Genomic DNA, 12,900 nt, shown 5'->3' on the forward strand with positions numbered 1-12,900 from the left:
TTCTCTTCTCCCAGGCATTTAACTACATATGCTTATTTTGTTTGGTTTTAACTGACCCCAGAATAGCTGTTTTTATAAGGATACTGTTGTTTTTATGCTTTTTATGTTTTTATACTTTGTATATTTGTTTTTAATGTTTACTGTTTTTAACTTTTGTAAACCGCCCAGAGAGCTTCGTCTATGGGGTGGTATATAAATGCAATCAATCAATCATCAGTATGCTTGCTACTACCTTCATTGTAGTTTTAGTGTTTATAACTTGTGTGTACTTAGGAATGTTTGTAATCTTCCTCACCTTAGTTAAAGATTATTATTCTCTTAGACTGTACAATAAAAATGTATACCATTTCTGTGTTGTCTGGCTTGAGGGAAGTTTCAGGGACCACTATCCATTTACTTTAATTCTTGAAGCCCAAAACACTTGATAAAGATGTGCAAATCTATCACTGAGTGGGGTCTGCCCTTTAAAACCATTGTATTCTCTTTTGATCTGGTGAATCTCAGGTACACCAGTTCAAGTTTGGGAAACAAGCTAGTTGGATGGAGCGAGAAGCTGTCACTCATCTCAAGGAGAAGCAAGTACTGTAACTGAGGCCTTAGCTAGATTTACCTGTTAGCACACAATGGAGGAGGGAAGATCTCATGATGTGTTTATCGTGAGATCCCTCCTCTGTTTACATGCAATGCGTGATGACCTCAGAAGGAGAGGCGTCGTGCCCACCATTTTTATATTAAAGGGCCAGCAGCGCACAAATGCTCATGCGCAAAAGGTAAGTAATTTTTTTTAATTTGAATTTTAAAAAAACCTACCCCTGATGGGCGCAGCACTCCTGAGGAGTGCTGTGCCCCATGCATGGCTCACGGCTCCTCGTGAGGAGCTGTGTCAACCTACGGCACCCAGCCACACATTCTGCGGTCTCAGAAAAACCGGGCCTAAAGGGGAGGGCGAGATCCCGGGGCAAGGGAGGGATCATCCCTCTCTGATCCTGAGATCCCCTGTGCATCATGTGGATGCACAGGGACGATCCCGGGGATCACCCCGAGATTTCACCCCATCTAACTATGGCCTCAGTTCCACAAAGAAGGTGTATTGTGATTATTTCTACAAAGAAACTGACTCTATGACATAAATAAGCTGGTCCTGTGATTCATTTAGAGAAGTTTAATTAATGAAAGGGAGAGTTGCTAGGAGCAATTTTATCCTCAAAGTGCTTTGCACATTTGTCACAGAAAGTCTCCAAGATTTCCAACACATCCCCCACCTAGGTCTGATTTAATTACCTATTCACTACCCAGAAAAGCTCTTCTAGAGAGATACTCTGATACTCAAAGATGCAAAGGAGGCAAAGAAGTATCACATCACCACCAACACTGCCGCAGAGTAGGCACAATAATGTGATCTCACTTGTGCTTGGTCCTATTCACTATGTGATTTGTACCATCTGCATTCTAGTCATCATTCTACCTGTTTCATAGCCCATTATGCCTTACTTGTCACATCACCTCAGAGTTTGCACCATAGCTAGTTCCAGCTAGGTCTCCCTATCAGCTAACTCTACAGACTAACTTTATACCCAGTGTTGGAGTCCTAAAGTACACACACAAGATTCCCTGCTTTGTGTGCTTCCTCCCAGCTCCCACGGGGTAGAGACCCTGATTCTCAGCCAGGTGGTCAGTTGCTAACTGTTCCAACATCCCAGTCTGCAACAATGCAGCCTAGAACTTTTTATCATGTCAATACAAGCTGAGTTCACTGAATTCCAGCCACTCGCAAGTTCACAAAAATATGTTGGTTGCTTCTTTGAGTTGTTGTTTTTTAAATCGGGGTGACTAAATTGTAGCTCTCAGACTAATCTCTGAAGCCCTGTGGCAAATGGAACTGTTTCCCCTCTCCAAGCAGCCCACTGAGTGAGGAGGAAGAGGGAGGGGGAAAAGTGGTGAGCCCAACCACTTTGGCTCTGAACCCACCCACTGCTGGCAAGGTCCCCCACCATATTATTCTCCACTCTGACAGGATAATACCTGCAGAGTTGATTAGGTTGCCAGGTTACAGGGTTAGACCTGCAGTTTCAGGATATTTGCTCATCATCTCAGGATCTCAAGGGGAAGAAATAAAATCTCATGATGGGAGAGGGGAAACCAAGAGGGCTTGACCAAGAGGCTTTTCCTCGCCCCAGACAGAATCAGGCTCTTCCTTTGACCAGCCAGTACTACCTTCTGTCTGCACCAGATATACCTCTTGCGCTTCCAGGCTCCACACCTGATCTGCCAGGTACCAGCTCTTAGCTCCCAGCTTCACCTACTTCGTCTTTTGGCAAACATGTACATTCCCCATCTTTCAACACATGCTTATTTGTATAACAGAGTTTCTAATCCATGTGAATAATCACAAGAGCAATGGGTGGGTGGGTGTAAATATTCCAGGAGAGGGCGGGGGAAGGGGAGCGAGATCTTGCTAATAACTTGCAAACTGTGAGCTCCGAGAAAAACAACAAAAGACTGTGAGGGCTGGAAGTTAATGCTTTTATGTGTGCCTCTCTCTGTGTGTGCACAGTGTGAGTGTGTGTTTTGCGGGTGGGGTGGGAAGACAGTGCATGTTTTATACTTTGAATGTTTTTAATTTTTGTGAACCGCCCAGAGAGCTCCGGCTATTGGGCGCTATAGAAATGTATTATTATTATTATTATTATTATTATTATTATTATTATTATTATTATTTATTTATATAGCACCATCAATGTACATGGTACTGTACAGAGTAAAACAGTAAATAGCAAGACCCTGCCGCATAGGCTTACAATCTAATAAAATCATAGTAAAACAATAAGGAGGGGAAGAGAATGCAAACAGGTACAGGGTAGGGTAAGCAGGCACAGGGTAGGGAAAAACTAACAGTAGAAAGTAACAGTAGAAGTCTGCACAACATCAAGTTTTAAAAGCTTTACGAAAAAGAAAAGTTTTTAGTTGAGCTTTAAAAGCTGCGGTTGAACTTGTAGTTCTCAAATGTTCTGGAAGAGCGTTCCAGGCGTAAGGGGCAGCAGACGAATGCAATAAATAAATAAATGTTGTACATAAGTATGATAATGGTCTAATATTTTGTGCATTGAGGAAAACCAAAGAAAGGCTTCTCCTATATTAGGCACTGAAAGAAACAAAATATAATGAAGCACTCTTCCTGTTGTCAAAGGGTGAAGATTTATTTATTTTTATGATTATTTCTCAGCACTAGCACTGCCTATCAGTTTCCCTGTTAGATTCTTCCCCTATTTGGCACTGAATGACATTGCAATTGTTTTCTGAAGCGAACATGAGATTTGCTTCTTATTTGTTTCCTTTTCTGGTGGTTGTATTTGCTTCAAAGTCTCTTTGTCACCCTGCTTGATGACAAAAACTCATGTCTAGAAATAAAGGTAAATCTGTTACCTTTCAAAGCCCCCCCCTTCCAGAAGAAAAAGATAGCAAGTAGGAATCTCCTGTATTATTTACCTCCCCTATCCTTCATGTAGAGCCCCACCTGCCTTCTTCCCCCAACCCCACTGCTGGCATTGCCAGCCTCTCCCTGGTTTTCTAGATATCAAAAGCTCTGTTGAGGTACTAAATGACAGAATACTTAGCCAGTAGCAAACTGTCTTTCTCAAGGTGTCTGCTATAAATTGAATATTTATACTGCCAGGATATAATATATAAGCTCATTTTCCTACAGAAACTACAGTTTCCACAACAAAAACTAACAGAAAACTCTTGGCAGGTGCTTTTGGGTAACAGTACTTAACTACCATTTAAAGAAACATTCTGAGTCTGGTAGCTGTATCAATAGGTAGAACTAAGTGAGACACACAGGAAGTTAGATGGAAGAGGAAGTCAGGGACACAGACTTTGATTGAAGGAATACTCGCCCAATCAGGAGGTGACACAGCAGTCAGTGACTCAGCACTCTCAGGAGTCAGTCAGGGCTGGAGAGAAGTTAGTTAGAAGCTATGTTTGTTTGAGGCAATAAAAGCTTTATTTTTATATAATACTGCATTCCTCATTTGCAACAAACCTATCTTTGAAACATGGTGTCAGAAGTCTTAACAGGACCCATTTACAACAACAACAAAAAACAGCTTGAGATTTTGGATTATGGAGCGAGGTTTGAAAGCCCCCCCATCACTGGATTTCACTGGGCCTAATCTGGCTCAGGCTTGGCAGAACTGGAAAGAGGAGTTTGAATTGTACCTGGATCTTGCCTTCACAAAAGAGGAAGAAAAGCAAAAGGTAAAGTTATTATATTATCTGATTGGAGAAAAGGGGCGAGAGATATGCAAAACTCTTGGGTTTAGTACTACTTCTACTCTGCAACAGCTAGTAAAAGGGCTGGATGAGTACTGCATACCTAAACAAAATGAAACAATGGAACGATATCAATTCTTTATGAGGCAGCAGGGGTCTGAAGAGAGACTGGATGCTTATGTTACTGCACTAAGGACTTTGGCAACAACCTGTAATTTTGGGGCTATCACAGACTCCCTCATCAGAGACAGAATTGTCTGTGGGACCACAGACCGACATCTCCGTGAGAGGCTGTTGTGGGAGCCAGATTTAACACTGACTCGTTGTTTGGAGATTGCTAGGGCAGCTGAAGCTACTAAAGAGAGGCTTAGGACATTAGAAGGCACCCATGAGGTGCAGGTGCATGCAGTCCAACACCAGTCAAGTCAGTATAATGAGCAGGGCCGGCAGCCTCAGAGACGACTGTCTAAAATACAGTGTATGTTCTGTGGGAAACAACACGAAAAGAGAAAAGAAAGGTGCCCAGCATATGGACAGAAGTGTAAAGGTTGTGGCAAACCCAACCATTTCCAAAGTCAGTGCAAGAGTGAGAAGAAACCTAATAGGCTGGCTGTGAGAACAATACAGAATGAAAGCGATGAGTCTGAAAACTGTGAGGATGTTTTAAGCCTCACTTTGGGTCCAGTGAATCATAATGTCCACATAGTGGGGAATACAGGGAAGAAGGTAACCTACCCCACCGCATTGTTTGCCACTATGTTGTTGAACAAACACCCAGTTCGTTTCCAACTGGATTGTGGAGCCACCTGCAATGTGCTGCCATTAGCTCTAATAGACAGGAAAACAGATCTGGAACCATGTGGCCAATTGCTCATTATGTACAATAGCAGTACCCTGAAACCTGTGGGGAAGTGCAGGCTAAAGATTCGCAATCCAAAGAATAATAGCCTCTATCGCTTAGAGTTCATCATCGTGGAAGGGAATGCCCACAGACCACTGCTAGGAAGCAAAGCAGTCCAAGCTATGCAATTGATTCATGTGCAACATAAGAACATCCTGAATGCTGTACAAGCCAGTGAGCAGAACCAGTCCAGGATTTGGACTATGGAGAAAATACTGAAAGATTTTGGGGATGTTTTTGAAGGGGAAGGACATTTGGCAGGGAAATTTAAACTTGGTAGATCCTTCAGTAGAACCACTAAAAATCCTAAAAGGAGAGTTCCTATGGCACTGGCAGAACCACTGAAGAAGGAACTAGCAAGCCTTCAAAGCAAAGGCATAATTGCTCCAGTAGAGACTAGCACAGAATGGATCAGCAGCTTGGTCATTGTACGGAAACCCTCTGGAAAACTCCGTATTTGTATTGACCCTAAACCTTTAAATAAGGCATTAAAACGCAGTCATTATCCCCTGCCAACCATTGACGATGTTCTATGTGACCTATCACAAGCCAAGGTTTTTTCAGTGTTTGATGTGAAAAATGGATTTTGGCACATAGAACTGGATAAGGAATCTAGCTACCTGACCACATTTGCAACCCCTTTTGGCAGATACCACTGGTTACGAATGCCAATGGGCATCAGCCCTGCCCCAGAAGTGTTTCAACGCAGGTTGAATCAAGAGCTAGAGAACATCCCAGGCCTGAAGATAATCGCAGATGATATCCTAATTGTGGGAGAAGGAGATACGATAATAGAAGCAACAAGGGATCATGACAAAAAGTTGTGCCATTTTCTGGAGAGGTGCAGAGAGAGGAACATCAAATTGAATCAGGATAAGGCCAGATTAAGACTGAAAGAAGTACCTTACATTGGCCACCTGCTGACTGCAGATGGGTTGAAGGTGGACCCTGGAAAAGTTAAGGCAATCTGAGAGATGCCACGACCCGAGGATGTGAAAGGTGTGCAACGATTCTTAGGCATTGTAAACTACCTGGCGAAGTTTTGTAAAGGGTTAGCAGCTGACTGTGAGCCGCTCAGACAGTTGACACACAAAGAAGTAGAATGGGAATGGTCAGAGAGTCATCAGCAAGCATTTCATAAAATTAAGGATACTATATCCAAGACCCCTGTACTGAAGTACTACAGCCCAGGAGAACAGCTAGTCCTACAATGTGATGCCTCACAAAAGGGGCTTGGAGCGGCCCTTTTACAAAAACAACAACCAATTGCTTTTGCCAGTAGAGCACTGTCAGAAACAGAGGGATGTTATGCACAAATTGAAAAAGAACTGTTAGCTGTCCTTTTTGGGATGGAACGCTTCCACCAGCTCACTTTTGGACAGACAGTACATGTCCAATCTGACCACAAGCCACTGGAAACCATTGTGCGGAAACCATTATTGAGTGCCCCAAAGAGGCTTCAAAGGATGTTGATGAGATTGCAAAAGTATGATGTACAGATCCAATATCATCCAGGCAAGCACCTGGTAATGACAGACACATTAAGCAAAGCATATCTCTCAGAGCCCAGTGAAGATGGTTCAGTTGAAAAGGACATATAGTCAATAAATATGCTGCAATATCTACCCATTTCACGGCCACGCCTACAAGCAATACAGGAAGGCACAGAGCAGGATACCAACTTACAGATAGTTAAACGCATTGTCCTGGATGGTTGGCCAGAGACCAAACATCAGCTACCAGTGGAAGCTACACCCTATTTCTCAATGAGAGAGGAGCTCAGTGTGCAAGATGGAATTCTCTTTAGGGCAAACAGAGCTATCATCCCAGAGGCAATGCGCTTGGACATAATGAAAAGGATACACTCCTCACATATGGGAATTGAGAGCTGTCTGAGGAGAGCGAGAGAATGCGTATATTGGCCTGGCATGAATGATCAGCTGAAAACTTACATGGCACAATGTGAGATCTGCAATTCTCTAGGTGACAGACAGCAAAAAGAAACACTCCACCAACATGAGATTCCAAGGAGGCCTTGGGAAAAGGTAGGAGTAGACTTATTCAAGTTGCAAAACAAAGACTACCTCATAACGGTGGACTACTATTCCAATTTCTGGGAGATAGACTCCTTGCTAGATACCCGATCTCGAACAATTATCAGAAAGCTTAAAGGACACTTTGCCCGTTATGGAATACCCGATGTTTTATTTTCAGACAATGGCCCTCAGTTTGTGTCTGAAGAATTTAGGGCCTTCAGAGCACAGTGGGAATTTGATCATCAGACATCGTCACCGGCCTATCCCCAGAGCAATGGGAAAGCTGAGTCAGCTGTCAAGACAGCAAAGCGTATTTTGGTCAAAGCCAAGAAAGCTGGGACAGATCCATATCTAGCTGTCTTAGACCACAGGAACACCCCATCACAAGGCTTGGATGCGAGTCCAGCTCAGAGTCTCATGGGTCGAAGAACTAAGACCTTACTTCCAATGCGAGGAAATTTGCTGCAGCCAGAAATCCATAACAGACGAGCTGACTCTATAGCAGAACAAAAATCTAGACAGGCCCATTATTATAATGAGTCGGCCAAAGATCTACCTGATCTACACAGTGGTGAGCAAGTCTGGATTCAGCCAGCAGGGCAAGAGAACAAGGAATGGCGAAAGGCAGAAGTACAAAGGCAAGTGAACACACGGTCATTTGAGGTGGTGACACCAGAGGGTCAAGTCTTCAGAAGAAACCGTAGACATCTGCGGAGGAGCAGCCAACTAGTATCAAATGCAGGTGTGCAGAACCACAACCAAGAACAGCAATTCCAGGAGGAGAGAGCACCCACTTCAAAGTCTGGCCTCCAGGCAAGAGGTCATTCGGAATCCCCTGCCAGAGAGACTGGGGAGATAGTTGAAATGTCCTCACATCCTAGGGATACCCATGATACCGCTTATCACCCCAGAGAAACTACATCTCCTATAGCAAAACAAGTAAGAACTCAAGCAGGTCGCCTGGTACAGAAGCCACACCATCTACAAGACTATGTTTAGTTTTTTTTGGGGGGGGGGGTAAATGGGAGTTGTAATGTATTGTTGGTTAAAATAAAAAAAGGAAAGATGTATCAATAGGTAGAACTAAGTGAGACACACAGGAAGTTAGATGGAAGAGGAAGTCAGGGACACAGACTTTGATTGAAGGAATACTCACCCAATCAGGAGGTGACACAGCAGTCAGTGACACAGCACTCTCAGGAGTCAGTCAGGGCTGGAGAGAAGTTAGTTAGAAGCTATGTTTGTTTGAGGCAATAAAAGTTTTATTTATATATAATACTGCATTCCTCATTTGCAACAAACCTATCTTTGAAACAGTAGCTCAGCCATCTTGTGCAGTCAGGACCAAACTATTCACACTTTCAGCAGTAGAACGGGTGGGCTGGAAGTAGAACTGGATCTACTTGTACATCTCTGGGGGCCTTGCTAGATGGCAGGTTAGCCGGGTGCGAGGCCCAGGCTCATCCCTGTGTGTCCAGATGATGCACAGGGGATCCCGGGTTCAGGCAGGGGTCAAACCTCCCTGGGCCCAGGGTAACCTGCACCACTTCTGGCCCAGTTTTTCCCACAGTCTCAGGCTGAGCTCCAGACCACGGGCCGCTTTTCCCGGCTACCACAGTTCCTCCCAAGTAGCCGGGGAAAGCAGCAGACGGGCTGCAGTGCTCCACAGGAGCGCTGAGGCCATCAGGGCTAGGGTGGGGACATCGGGGGGAATTGGAGGTCAGGGGGCATCAGGGGGTGGAAATCGCGGCCCAGGGGAGATTGGGCGGGAATCAGAGGCCAGGAGAGATGGGGGCGGGCGGGAATCAGAGGCCAGGGGACATTGGGGGGCGGGGATCGTGGCCCAGGAGAGATCGGGCGGGAATCGGAGGCCAGGGGAGATCCGGTGGGAAATGCAGCCAGAGGGGGCAGCGGGGAACCCTTTAAAAAAAAATACACCTCACCTTAATCGTTGGTGTGCTCCTGCACACATGGCCCTTTAAAACTTTTTTTTAAAATGGCGGGCGCGACGGCTCTTCTCCAGAGCTCGTCACGCCTCACATGTGAATGAGGGCGAGATCCCGCGATAGTTGCATCACGGGATCTCCCCTCCTCTAGCCTGGATTTACAGGTAGGTCTAGCTAAGGCCTGGGTGATTTGCAGTAGATTGGCAAAGATTTCTGTCCCCTAACAATTTAACAATGTCAACAAGAACACACCATGCCGTAAACTATAGTATTGGAATAAAGAAGGCTTGGGGTTACCAGGAATGGATTTTTGAATAGAATAACTGAGCGCTTTTCAGTTCAGGTACCCAACTAATTCCTGGGCTGACATACAGATAACAAATTTTCAGTGTTTGTTTTCTGTACCTGGGTCTTGTTAGTGGATCTTGAGGTTTCAGTAAAAAAAACAAAGTAGATCCCACAACTCTGCCCAGCCCTGCTCTTGAACATCAAAGGGGAAACCTACACAAAGGAAGGGGATATCTGGCTTAATTAATTTTAGACTCATTTTTGCCATTTCTGAGCCTTGCCTTGTCAACTGTTGAATTGATTTAGGCAGGGTTATTCTCTTTGCAGATGGATCCATTTTTAATTTCTACAGTTAAGACAGATCCATATGACCTCTCCATCATCAAGTATACCCTGAAATTTAATCCTCCTTTGAACCTTTCTGGAATGTTAAAGATACATTAGTGAAAGAAAATGATCAGATTTAGCTAATTCTGCTCATTTCATTTTACCCTAAACCAAACAGCAGGGGAACTTGATTTGTGCACAAAAATAAACAACAATGCAAGCATAACCTATGTTCTGGTCTCAAAGATGTCATCATTACCTGCATATAATAGTGCCTAAATGTAGTCCAAGTGCTAGAAGTTCACAGTTTGTGGCTATGTTGTGGAATGCCAAGCCCATGGTTTGGTATTCCAATCCTCTTCCTGCTCCTGCTTCTTCTCCTTCTTCCTCTTCCTTTTCCTTTCTTTCTTTCTTTCGAGTTAAAAATAGGGGGAAACTCTCCCTACATCTTTAAAGTAACCTGCAGTGTGGCCATTAGAGAATTTGGGAGGGCTGGGAATGAAATGGACAGGTGCCAGGAGCAGGCAGATCTAAGGCGTCACACTACCTTTCTAAAAGTAGAAATGCAGTGCAAGGATAGGGAAAGGACATGCAAGGATCATGTCTCACACTGGGGATATATTCACACATTATACTGAACATGTGTTCACACAACACACTAACCCATATTCAGTGGTTGTGTCTGGGTTGTTTTGAACTATGGGTTGTTTGTTGAACTGTGGGTTAGCATGTTGTCAGAATGAAGCAAGGGTAGGGTGACCCTATGAAAAGGAGGACAGGGCTCCTGTACCTTTAACAGTTGCATGGAAAAGGGAATTTCAGCAGGTGTCATTTGTATATATGGGGAACCTGGTGAAATTCCCTCTTCATCACCACAATTAAATCTGCAGGAGCCCTGCCCTCTTTTGTATCTGGTCCTCCTCCTCCTCACCCTACATTGCTTTGCATCTTTTCTTGTCTCATGGAGGGACGGGAGGAGTGGAGGACCGCCATAAGCACCACGTTTGCTCCTAGGCATGGGGATTATGTGGCACTACCCTGCAGGAGTAAAAGCGCAGGGTTTGGGGAAAACACAGTGCCATGAAGACAGCCCCCTGCTCCTGTATTGCCTTAAGAAGCATCTAGCCCTTCTGCTAGAAGAGAACTCCCTCTCATTGTTCATCCCATCCTGCCAGTTACTGATGTAAACAACAAACAGGCATGGATCAACACAGGAGACTTCCTCTTGCAAAACAACACGGCTCAGATGGTTCATAAGGCAATACAGGACCAGGGCAATGTGGGACATCTTTGCTGGTCCTTGGCCCTTAGGGTGACCATATGAAAAGGAGGACAGCACTCCTGTATCTTTAACAGTAATGTAGGAAAGGGAATTTCAGCAGGTGTCAATTGAAGAGGGTGGAATTCCCTCTTCATCACAACAGTTAAAGCTACACTAGCTATAGTAGAGTGGCCAGATACAAAAGAGAGCAGGGCTTCTGCAGCTTTAACTGTTGTGATGAAGAGGAAATTTCACCCTCTTCAATTGACACCTGCTGAAATTCCCTTTTCTACATTACTGTTAAAGATACAGAAGCCCTGTCCTCCTTTTCATATGGTCACTATATCGGCCCTCCATCCTGACATTTGGATTTAGGCCTGAAAGACCATGGGTACATGGAGGGTAAGTAAGCACAAAGTGTGACATTGCACAATATCATCACTGATTATGGAGCATGTCAGTTAAGGCATCAGCCTTAGTTTTCATTTTCCTGGCTTTGTGCAGCTTCAGTCAACATGACATAGCCTTAACTCTGGTCTTAAACCAGCAGGCTTTTTGATCATTGAGTAGTTCTTTGCTTTACCCCAGCATACACACACACACACACACACACACACACACACACAGGGAGGGCGGGAATCTGTTTCAGAAATGTTGTTGTTGTTTAATATTCGTTCAGTCGTTTCCGACTCTTCGTGACTTCATGGACCAGCCCACGCCAGAGCTTTCTGTCAGCTGTCGCCACCCCCAGCTTCCCCAAGGTCAAGTCTGTCACCTCCAGAATATCATCCATCCATCTTGCCCTTGGTCGGCCCCTCTTCCTTTTGCCTTCCACTTTCCCTAGCATCAGCCTCTTCTCCAGGGTATCCTGTCTTCTCATTATGTGGCCAAAGTACGTCACTTTTGCCTTTAATACCATTCCCTCAAGTGAGCAGTCTGGCTTTATTTCCTGGAGTATGGACTGGTTTGATCTTCTTGCAGTCCAAGGCACTCTCAGAATTTTCCTCCAACACCACAGTTCAAAAGCATCTATCTTCCTTCACTCAGCTTTCCTTATGGTCCAGCTCTCGCAGCCATAGGTTACTACGGGGAATACCATTGCTTTAACTATGCGGACCTTTGTTGTCAGTGTGGTGTCTCTGCTCTTAACTATTTTATCAAGATTTGTCATTGCTCTCCTCCCAAGAAGTAAATGTCTTCTGATTTCCTGGCTGCAGTCAGCGTCTGCAGTAATCTTTGCACCCAGAAATACAAAGTCTGTCACTGCCTCCACGTTTTCTCCCTCTATTTGCCAGTTATCAATCAAGCTAGTTGCCATAATCCTGGTTTTTTTGAGGTTTAACTGCAACCCGGCTTTTGCACTTTCTTCTTTCACCTTTGTCATAAGGCTCCTCAGCTCCTCCTCGCTTTCAGCCATCAAAGTGGTGTCATCTGCATATCTGAGATTGTTAATGTTTCTTCCTGCAATTTTAACATCAGAAATGTTATTTATCATCTATATGAAGCCGTTGAGAGCAGTCATTAGGGAACTTGGAGCTAAAGACCATCAATATGTCGATGACATGCAGCTCTATTTCTCTGTAACAACTGAATCAGGTGAGTCTGTGCAGGTCCTGGACCAGTGCCTAGACTCAGTAATGGGCTGGATGAGGGCCAATAAACTGAAACCAAATCCTGGCAAGACAGAAGCCCTATGGGTGAGTGGTTCCGGAGTCCAGGAGATAGGTGCATTGCCTGTTCTGGGTGGGGTGGCACTTCCGCTGAAAGATCCAGCTCGTAGTTTGGGGGTACTCTTAGACCCATCTCTGTCGCTGGAGGCTCAAGTGGTTGTGGCAGCTCGGAGTGCCTTTTACCAGTTTCGGCTGGTTC

Source organism: Elgaria multicarinata, chromosome 7 (genome assembly GCF_023053635.1).
Source record: "Elgaria multicarinata webbii isolate HBS135686 ecotype San Diego chromosome 7, rElgMul1.1.pri, whole genome shotgun sequence".
In the NCBI taxonomy this organism is placed as follows: Eukaryota; Metazoa; Chordata; class Lepidosauria; order Squamata; family Anguidae; genus Elgaria; species Elgaria multicarinata.